This window comes from Hydra vulgaris, chromosome 06 (assembly GCF_038396675.1).
Source record: "Hydra vulgaris chromosome 06, alternate assembly HydraT2T_AEP".
Taxonomy (NCBI): domain Eukaryota; kingdom Metazoa; phylum Cnidaria; class Hydrozoa; order Anthoathecata; family Hydridae; genus Hydra; species Hydra vulgaris.
In genome coordinates this window covers 28,247,527-28,258,400 of record NC_088925.1, presented here as the reverse complement: position 1 = coordinate 28,258,400, position 10,874 = coordinate 28,247,527, and the positions used below count along the sequence as shown (strand labels likewise).

General features: G+C 28.6%; 1 long non-coding RNA gene across 2 annotated transcripts; it reads right to left on the bottom strand.

Annotated features, from left to right (window-relative positions):
- Positions 1-2,080: 2,080 nt before the first annotated feature.
- Positions 2,081-5,340, bottom strand: LOC136081758 (uncharacterized). 2 transcript variants are annotated; one of them, XR_010639082.1, is made up of 5 exons: positions 5,026-5,340; positions 4,783-4,897; positions 3,966-4,315; positions 2,948-3,107; positions 2,081-2,598 (listed from the first exon to the last, which is right to left on the bottom strand). It is a non-coding gene; the product is annotated as an uncharacterized LOC136081758 (long non-coding RNA). The 2 variants fall into 2 exon arrangements; XR_010639081.1 differs by having other exon boundaries at positions 4,783-5,340.
- Between the last annotated feature and the right edge of the window lie 5,534 nt (positions 5,341-10,874).

Below are 10,874 nucleotides of genomic sequence, written 5' to 3'. Positions count from 1 at the left end.
TATTCTAAAACTCCAATTACAGACCAATCTCAATACTTACATTGCCCAGCAAACACGGGGACTTACAAAAAATGTACAATGAACGTTCAGACGGAACGTCTCGCACGCGTTATAAACTGATTCTAGAATAGACGCTCAATAACGTCCTTTCAAGACGTTCTATAGACGTCGTAAAAAGACTAAAATAAGATTTTCCGTTAAAGTGCAGTTATACATTTGCCTAGATGTTTAATGAATTGTATTTTAACATTAGTTCTTATTGTTTGTAGAGTTCAAAGCAAATTATCATGTTAAATGAATGTAACACTCAATGTGGAAAATGAGATATATAAATTTTTTTGGAACTTGATTTTATAGATAGCAAAAGGCAACTCTTTTTAAGTGATTTGTTGAATAGTAACATTTTCGTAAAAAAACAACAAGACATTAAAGAAAGTGTTTTGTTTCCGCAAGATTACAACAAAAAAAAAGTAAAAGATTTGGAAAAAAAAAATGGTTTTAAAGTTAAGCCTAGGAGAAGAAGATAAAAATAAGGTACGCCGACTTGGAGATCGTTAACGAAGAAATACTCTTCGTTTTGGAGAAATTGTAGAAAATGACTCTGAAAGCTGGAATGACTCGGAAAAAAAAATTATTAATTTGTTAGAAAATGAACTTAATAGAAAGGAGTAGTTATTGAAAGAGCTCAAAGAACACGGAAATAGACCCAAAAAAACCAAGAACAATTGTAACAAAATTACTAAACTACAAAGATAAGGTTGAAATTTTAAAGAATGCAAACAAACTAAAAGGATCGGGAATTTACATTAACGAAGATTATTCAATCAAAGCTGCGATTAACGAAGATTATTCAATCGAAGCTGCGATTAACGAAGATTATTCAATCGAAGCTGCAATTAACGAAGATTATTCAATCGAAGCTGTGGCAATTCAAAAAAAACTTTTTGAAGAGTGTAAAAGTCATATAGTTAAAGGTAAATATTCTATTGTCATTTACAATAAGTTAATTGTCAAAGAATTTAAAAATAAAAATTTTGTTAAATGATTTTTTTTTTTGTACATATGATATTTTTTGATTTTTATTAATTTTTCTTCGTTATATTACTTTTATTTACAATGGTCGAGGATTCAGCTTTAAAAAACTTTAAATTTAATTCATTACTAACTAAAAATTTAACACTTTTAGAAAAAGATTCTGATCCTGCCCAGCCAGCATGTCCAATTAGGCCTCACATGGGGCCCAAGTGGACAGCTCTATGGGGCCCACATCCCGCCCAAGGAAAATTGTCGCTGGGCGTGAATTGGGGCTCAAGTGGGCAGTCCATATGGGCTGCCCACCTGGGCCTCAATTCACGCCCAGCGACAGAATTCAAGTTTTGTTTTTTAATTTTTTTTAAGCAGTGAAAAAAACAACAACTTAAGCAACACTTAAGTGTTAATTAAGTTTTAGATTATCTAAAATTGATTAAAATTAATCTATAATTTTACCAGGATTTATTTTTTGCAATGTGATTTAGATTAATTATGCAGGATGTATTCAAATTATATGAAAACTATTCAAAAACCAATTATAAAATTTCAACTTTTTAAGGAACAGAAAAAATACGCTGCTACGCGTTTACACGTGTACCTGTGAAAATTGTAGCCTAATCTAGTACTAGATTAGGCTACAATTTTCACAGGTCGGATTACTTTTTAGGCGCCCGAAAAACATACTGCAACACCGAAAAACAAAAATATATGATCAATTTTGCAGGTCGTATCTTTAACATATTTTAAAGAACCTTTTGCATTTTGCATAATTAAATTATACTGCCAATATAATTATTATGAACACTAAGTAAAATACAACATAAACACCTCGAACAAAATACAACATTATAAACACCTCGAACAAAATACAACATTATAAACACCTCGAACAAAATACAACATTATAAACACCTCGAACAAAATACAACATTATAAACACCTCGAACAAAATACAACATTATAAACACCTCGAACAAAATACAACATTATAAACACCTCGAACAAAATACAACATTATAAACACCTCGAACAAAATACAACATTATAAACACCTCGAACAAAATTGGAAAATGCATATTATACAAGTGAAGCAATAATCGTTCTAAAAATGCATAAAATATTCGAAGTCAAACAAAAAATTGCAAAAATGTATATACCGTTGATCTAAATATCACAAAATGTTGCAGTATTACCAGGAATTTGTTTATAACAAAAACAATAAATTAAATTCAAGTATATAATGTAAATAGAAATGTTCTTAAACTTAACAAGAAACACCAGTTATAGAAATATTAAAAAAAAAGAGATATGTACATCAAGTAATAAGATAGCAAAAAAATGTACATAGCAGTCAACAAATTTGGATTGATACATGAATTTATATTATGATCACTTCCTGCTTTCAGGTTGTCTTTCCTTCTTGACGTAGCCTCGTTTCATTTGTTCTTTTGGCTCTTTCCGCTCGTTTGCCACCCCGATCTCGCGCCCCAGTTAACCATTTGCCTATAGCTATCTCGATATCTTTCACAGTTGCACTCGAAGTTAGCACATTTTGCTGAACAGCACCTAAAAAAGGTTATAGTTACTAAAACACGTGCTATTTCCTTGATATAAAATTACAAAAGAGAAAAAATCTAGGTCATAGACTTATCACCTCATATTATAGTGATGCAATATTATTATTTATTATTAAATAAAAAAATTCAACACAACAACACAAAACACTTGAAATAGTATCATTAACTAAATGTAGACTAATCTTATAGTAGTCTACAGTACTACTATGATGCAAATATATTTGCATCTTTAATTTTCATAATTAAGAAATTATTTGGGCTCAAAACCTATTTGGGCTATAAAAAATATTGTAACAATAATAAACAACAACAAATACAAAATACAATTTCATAGGTACCGCAGAATACATTGAAAAATTCAGTTCCCTTTATTCCTTTTTTATTGTTGGTTCCACTATAATTAAATTGGAGAGCTATGTTATCTGGCATCACTGCTTTCATCATCCTTGCTACAGCTTCAAAAACTTTTGGTCCTCCAAGACTGCTCAAATGAGAAACCTATATTCAAAGTTACTATGCATTTTAACATTTACTAAAATTTATAAATAAAAATTTATTTCATACTAGGTCTTTCTGATTAATTAAACAAAATTGTTTGATTGCATTGTAGAGTTATATTTATTAAAAGCATTTAATTGTACAAATTGTTTAACTAGATCTACTTTGGTAATAAAGTTTACAATTATTTCAAAAACACACAAATAGCACTTCTTTCATAAAAACTGCTTAAATTATATAATGTAATTTAAATTTAAACTGTTTTCTAACCAGAGCTTTTGAAATGTTGTAGTCTGTTTTGAGCTGATCGTTTAATAGCTGGAAGTCATGGAGTTCTTTTATAGGAATAATGCCACGGGAAAGTTGTGAAATGTGGTAAGACGCTTGTCTTACCACATTTTTTTGTTGCACTAAAGCATTTAAAATATTTCCATGAATAGTTTGGGTGACTTTTATTTCCTGTACAGTTTTTAAAATTGCTTCGAAATAAGGTCTTAAATTCGAGCCTATAAAACAGAATAACTGAGCATTTAAAAAAATTGATTACTGCTGTTAACGCTACACGCTACTAATTCTGATATAATTAAAAATTGTATAAGCAAACTCTAAGGTGTTATCGTCAACAAAAATTGTAAACAAAATCAGTGTCATATACATAACAATTATGCAGTTACTGCAGCAGGAACTATTTGCATTAAATCTTGCTTCCCTTTGAAAAAATTGATGAAAGTTGTGTGTGCAAAAATTTGTATGATAACAACAATTTATTAAGTTTATTTTGGCATGAACGTAATCGTATACTATAAATAATATAAAATACGCTAACCTCCTGAATAAAAATTCTAATATTATACTAACCTTGGATATCTTGGCCAATATCAGGAACAACTTCAGCTATAGAAACAAGAGTTGTGTCATGAGCAGTCAATGGTGTATGCTGAATGGTTGAGCTAGTAGTAGGCGTACTGCATATGGCTGGTGAAACGTGTCCAACAGAAAAACCAACAGGAGAATTTGTTGTACAAGGCGGACGACAAGGAGTGATTTGTAATGATTGAACAGATGTAGAACTGGAAGGATTATATTGAACATTAGAATTTATTCTTGGAGGTGGACTGGGAGGTTGCAGCAAATTTGACTTTTTTCTAGGATATTCTTCATTGTCAGTATCAGAATCTGAAGAAATTCGCTTTGAAGTAATGAAACGCCTGAAAGTGTAAAAATATTATATATAGTCGAGAAATAGGCCATCCAACGGAAACTGGTATTAGTATTTAGTTTTTTTTTTGTTTGGGTAAGTTTTATATCCATTTTTAAACACTTGTGTGGTTTGGATGGTTTTTCATGACATATAAATGCCATTATAAAAGAGTAGAAACAATGTTTTACAACAGGATGACCTTCATGGCATTAACATAAAGCAGGTTGTACTGGATTACATGTTACTAATAGCAGGATAACCTTACTTTACGTAAGGATAACATGACCTGACTATAACTGAATATTAATTTAATAAAATGATTGAAATATGAGTTACATATTTTATGTTCAAATGAGTTACATATATATATATATATACATTACAAATGAGTTACATTGTTTGAAAATTATCTATTAAATCAAAATTTAATTACGGATTGTATGTAATAATAAGGAAACAACAAGGTTTTCTTACCCATGTTTACTCCTCTTTGAGGTTTGTTTGCGCACTGGAGCATCTTGGTCAGTTGTGCCAATGTCTGATTGACTCAAGGCTTTTTTCACCTTTTTTTCAGCCTTTTCATAAGTTGCTAAAATATACAGCTAAAAATTGATATTAATTCATGCTCAACATTTTTTTTAAATTTCTTTGCATCATTTGTATCAAAAAAATTATTGTGTGAATATAAATTATGCCTACAAAAACATTATATTGTACCTGCTCTTCCCAGAACTCTAATAAAAAACTTTGGCCAAGTTACCAATGACTCACATTAATCACTAACAAGCTTTTTAATTGTATTTCTGCTTACTTTAGAAGGAAAGAAGCACTCTTCTTCCTCTTCTGAAACAAACCATGACACTGGGATAGTGGCTACACTATGATTACTTATAAATTCGACAATAGCAAACTTAAATGACATGTTGCTGCAAATAGAAATTTGGAAGTGAGGAAATGATACTATATTTAAATAATTGTCATTTCCTATATTTGAAATATAGTAATATTTAATGGATATAAATATTAAATACTAGATTTTCTATATTTGAAATATAGTAATATTTAATGGATATAAATATTAAATACTAGATTTTCTATATTTGAAATATAGTAATATTTAATGGATATAAATATTAAATACTAGATTTGTCGTTGAGATTCAACATTACCGAATCAAACGCTCTTTTAGCTTTCCTTTGTATAGTTCGAATACTGAACGCCATTGTGATATCTTATAAAATAAAATATTAAAGTTTTTTAATTTTCCCAAATCAATAATTTTCCCAAAAAAATTACATAAAATGCTTAAATTTAATAAATTTTTTTGATGCAATTAGATAGAACTTTTTTATCTGTGGTCATTATGCAATTATCAACATTCTATATAAGATGATGCATATTACGAACCCAGTAAAACCACTGATTTAGGACTGAAAAGGAAATTAGAAAAGAAATCAGACAAAAAAATATTTAAAACAAATTTTTCGGTTTAAAATATAAAATCAAATAATATTCCCTAATTTTCCCCTGATTTCAAAGTTTTTTTTTAAAAATGTCCTGAATTTTAGGTATTCCCTCTATCTTCTAAATTTTAAAAAAGATTCTCTTGAGTGCCCTGTAATACAGGGCACTCAGGGGAATCATAGAGCCTCTATGATTCCCCTGCAGCAATTTTAAGACTATAGCAGGCTGGAACTAGTTATTTGCAATTAACTGTACACTAAATACTCATAGTGTGTGCACAAAAATACAATTTGTATAGCCAATGTCATAACAATTTTTAAACCAAAAACAAAATAAGTTAAATATAATTCATATCTATCTTGTATATTTATACTTTTTTATTTTAATGAAATCAAATACAAGCAACTTTAAAGTGAATTTTAAATTTTGATATGAACAGCAACTGTCTTAAATATTTACCAGCTTATAGCATTAAAACAATACAACAGTACATGTACCATAGGTAAAATATAAAAAAAGGATAAATAAAATTAACAAATAAAGAAAGCTTTATAATAATAATAATCAACAGGCAGTCTGTGATCCATTGAATATTTACAGTCAGTTGATTATGGTATCCAGGGGAATATCAAGATAGTTTAATTAGTCTGTCAGACTAATTGATCCATCTTAATATATACCTGTATATAACGATTAATACATCTATTAGCATTTAAAAAAAAAAATTTACAAAACGTAATGAAATAATATAAATAAATAGCTTATTTAAAATGCCAAAGGACAAAAATGAAAATTTAAAATACAGAGCTTTTCAGTTAAACTATAATTGTGTAGCGAAGTACCACATACCAATATTTATAAACTAAATTTTATAATGAAAATATTTTTTTTTATAAATAATACTATAAATAAGTAACTTACAGAAAAATTGCTCTAGCGCATGTACAAAATTTGCAAAAAAGGTTAAAAAGGTACGATCGTCAGCCTTTTTTCGCTTCGAAGCATTTATATTTATTTATAAAAGCGAGCGCTTTTATAACTATATTTTGTATTCAAGGGCTAGCCCACATGGGGCCCATGTAGGACCCTTTTAAAAAGCCCACGTAGGGCCTACTTGGGAAAGCCCATGTGGGGCCCAATATGACATGCTGGCTGGGATATATATATATATATATATATATATATATATATATATATATATATATATATATATATATATATATATATGTATACAGCATGGTGCAAAACTGAACCAGAATGCATAATATTTTTATTTTCTTATAAAGAATTTAGCATTTTGAGAATTAATATTGCTGGTAGGAATTATTATTAAAAAAACAATTTTTATTAAGTATTTATTGAAGAAAAATATTTACTTACAAAATAATAAATGAAAAACATGGTGAATCAATTTGGCACCAAGCGAAAAAAACTGTCAATTTTTGTCAATTTTTAATATTTTGTCCATAATCCTTTAGCTTTTTAAACTGCTGCTAATCTTCTACTTGTGCTCTTTGCAAGATTTTCGCAAAGGTTTAACGAAATATTTTCCCACTGTTCTTGAACTCGTTCATATAACACATTAATGGATGATGGAGAGTCAGAATAGTTATTAACGAGCGCTTTTTTTAATTGTGACCACAAATTTTCTATTGGGTTCAAATCAGGACTTTGTGCTGGCCATTCTAGCACTTGAGGTCCTGCGAAGCAAACCAATTTTTAACCATTTTAGCAGTGTGCTTTGGGTCATTGTCCTGTTGAAAGATGACCTCATTTATTGGGTAAGGCATATTTTCAACAGTTTCCAATAATTCGTGCTGTAAAATAGCAAGATACATTTCCTCATTCATGTTTTCAACTATTCTTCAAATTGGTCCCAATCCATAAGCCGTCATACACCCCCATAGTTTAATATTGCCTCCCCCGTGTTTTACTGTCTGAATAAAATCTTTTTGGGTTAATGGTTCACCTTCTCTTTTCCAGCTCCATTGGCAGCCATCAGTGGTATACCGATTAATTTTAGTTTCATCTGACCAAATAACTTTCTTCCAATCATCTTCTGTAAAGTTTTCATATTTTTTTACAAAGTTTAATCTTGCTTTGATATTTTTTTTACTAAGTAATGGTTTTTTTTCCTTTTCAATTGCTTGAAATTTACTTTTTTTGAGATCTTGCTGCACTGTCCACCTGCTCACATTTTTTCCTATATCACGTTACAAAAGTTTAGCTGCATGAGATGTCGATTTCTCCATTAGTCAAATATCTGATTACTCTTCTACTGTCTACCACACTCAACTTCTTTGGTCGACCGCCAACATTTTTTTTAGAAAATGTCCACATTTTTTTCTAATCCATTGCACAGTACTTTGACTAACTTTTAATTTAGAAGCAATTTTACGAGTTGTATTTCCTTCTTCAATCATCTTTTTTATTAAATCACTCTTTGTCTTTGAAATTCCTATTATATTAAAAAACATAATCATAAACAATAAATTTAAACAATAAAATTTATAAAAATAAAAAATTATTTTAGATATAAATATAGTCAATTGATTTGCTCACAAAATTATTAAATTAATTTGAGAAAAATAATAAAGATATTGCCTTTGCCAAGTATGGTGCAAAAGATGTTTGTCTCTAGATAAAAATACTTGTGCATTGGGGTAAAAGGAGGAGGCATAAAAAGTCGTAAAAATTAGCACTTTACTACTGTAATAATCCCGACAGCACTAATATATCGAAAACAAAATAAACCATAGTTTTGTATTTTTTTAAAAACTCTGGTTCAGTTTTGCACCATACTGTATATATATAAATGTATATTATACTGTTATATACATATATATATATATATATATATATATATATATATATATATATATATATATATATATATATATATATATATATATATATAAATGTATATTATACTGTTATATACATATATATATATACATATATATATATATATATATATATATATATATATATATATATATATATATATATATATATAAGTAAAAGTACATATATATATATATATATATATATATATATATATATATATATATATATATATATATATATATATATATATATATATATATATATATATATATATAAGTAAAACTAGCTATAAATAGGTACATTAATATAGAATACATGCATATACATCTTATCATATATTTATTTTCTAAACTATTTTTGTAATATTATTGAACTTTATAAAGTTACATGCTCCTATATATAAAAAATTATGTAAGAATTATTTCCTTATAGTTAAGTAACTATTTTAATTGTTAGCAGTTAATAATATTTGTAGGTATGTTTATAGATTGTTATTCAATATAAATTTAGGTTAAGTTTTGTAAAATAGTTTGATATAGTAAAGTTAGATTTAGTGAATTGCTACAATCCCAAATAAAAAAAAGTTTCAAGATGAAAATCAAAATCTCTGTCTGAAAACATAATCAAGACAGCTTATTGCATTCAGCGATTCTTGGGAATTACAAGAAATCTGCAAATTGTGTAGAACAACTTTGGACAGGAAACAAGAAGGTAAGAAGTTATACACCCTTCTTTGTTCAATTTCAATTCAATACAAATGAGACCTGAAACAAAAAACACAATGAGTAATTGTTAATCTGCCAATTTAGTTGTTCAAAGCTGCAAAAAAAAAAACATCCTCTTGAAGGGAAAATCACTATTGAGAAAGAACCTAATGTACGTTGCAGCACATGCCTCTGCCCTTTATGAAAAGGTTTGCTTTGCCAATGCTCTCAAATAAAGTTAAGGGAAAAGCTTTAATTTTTAGTAGCCAAACAAATTGCAACTTGAGTTATTTCCACTAAACAATTATTCCCTGAAGGAACTATTCGACTTGCTAGAGGGCCTCTACTTACAATTACCCCAGGTAAATATTAATACTTAAAATATTTTTGAATCACCACTTCGAATCAACCTCTCACTCGAAGTACTGGCAAAGGCACTAGAGTTAAGAGACAAATTCTAGTTGTGGTATTAGAAAACTTGCCAGACACTCACTACAACATTGAGAAAAATCTGGTCACTAATTAATGCAAATGGTGTTAAACTAAATTTGGGTTGCATTATAAAAACAATTTTCAGCAATCTGGCAGGGTTGTTGCTCGTGAAAAGTTGTTTGGCAATGTCATTCGAAAGCCAATCATCAGTTGGCCTGTTCTGATTTCGGAAATAATCCCACTAATAGAATCGCATCTCTTTATAGAAGTTGTCAAATATCTTTTCAAAATACTTAAAACTGCTTGGATAGAAGCTGTTAAGTGGACAGCTGGCCTCCACATTTAAAAGAGCCTATGTAATGGGGGCCAATTTGAAGGAAATGAATGCAGGAAGCTTCTTAAAAGTGTGGATGTGCTCCAGCAACTTGCTGATACAAACTCGATTCTTAACACTCTTCACATAACTGAAGCATTCAAAAGGTTTAATTTAGTTGTAAAATCTTTGTATTTATCCTTCAGCCTTTGTTGAAATAATTGAAAATTTCAAATGGTGTTACTTAATGATAACTGGGGCAAGCGTAACACTCAAAATTCACACCGTCTTCTATAACATCAAATGTTTCATCATTTGTAAAGGATCACCCTTTGGGTTCTATAGTGAACAAACAGTTGAAACTGCTCATCAAGAATTTTATTAACATTGGTCAAAGTATAAACGAAACAATAATAATCCAAAATACAAAGAAAGATTGTTATGGTGGATAACTGATCTGAACAGTAAGCATCTTTAAAGAGCTGCTACCATAACTTAATTTATTAGATTAGGCAACAAAAAATCATAGCTTGCGGTTTATAATGAACAGTTTAATGATTAACTGGTGTTAGTAATTATGAATTTAAATATTACATGTAAAAATATTAAAGAGTAATCGACTAAAAGAGTATGTTAAACTATTTTGAATAAATTTCTTGTGAAGAAAATTAAAGACCATGTCTTACAATTTAATCAAATGCTATTTGATGGTAAGATAATGTAAAAAATAGGGTTTATATAGTTATTTTGTCACATAATTTTGAATGTCAGCTTTTAGAATTTCTATTTATTTCGTCGTTTTACAC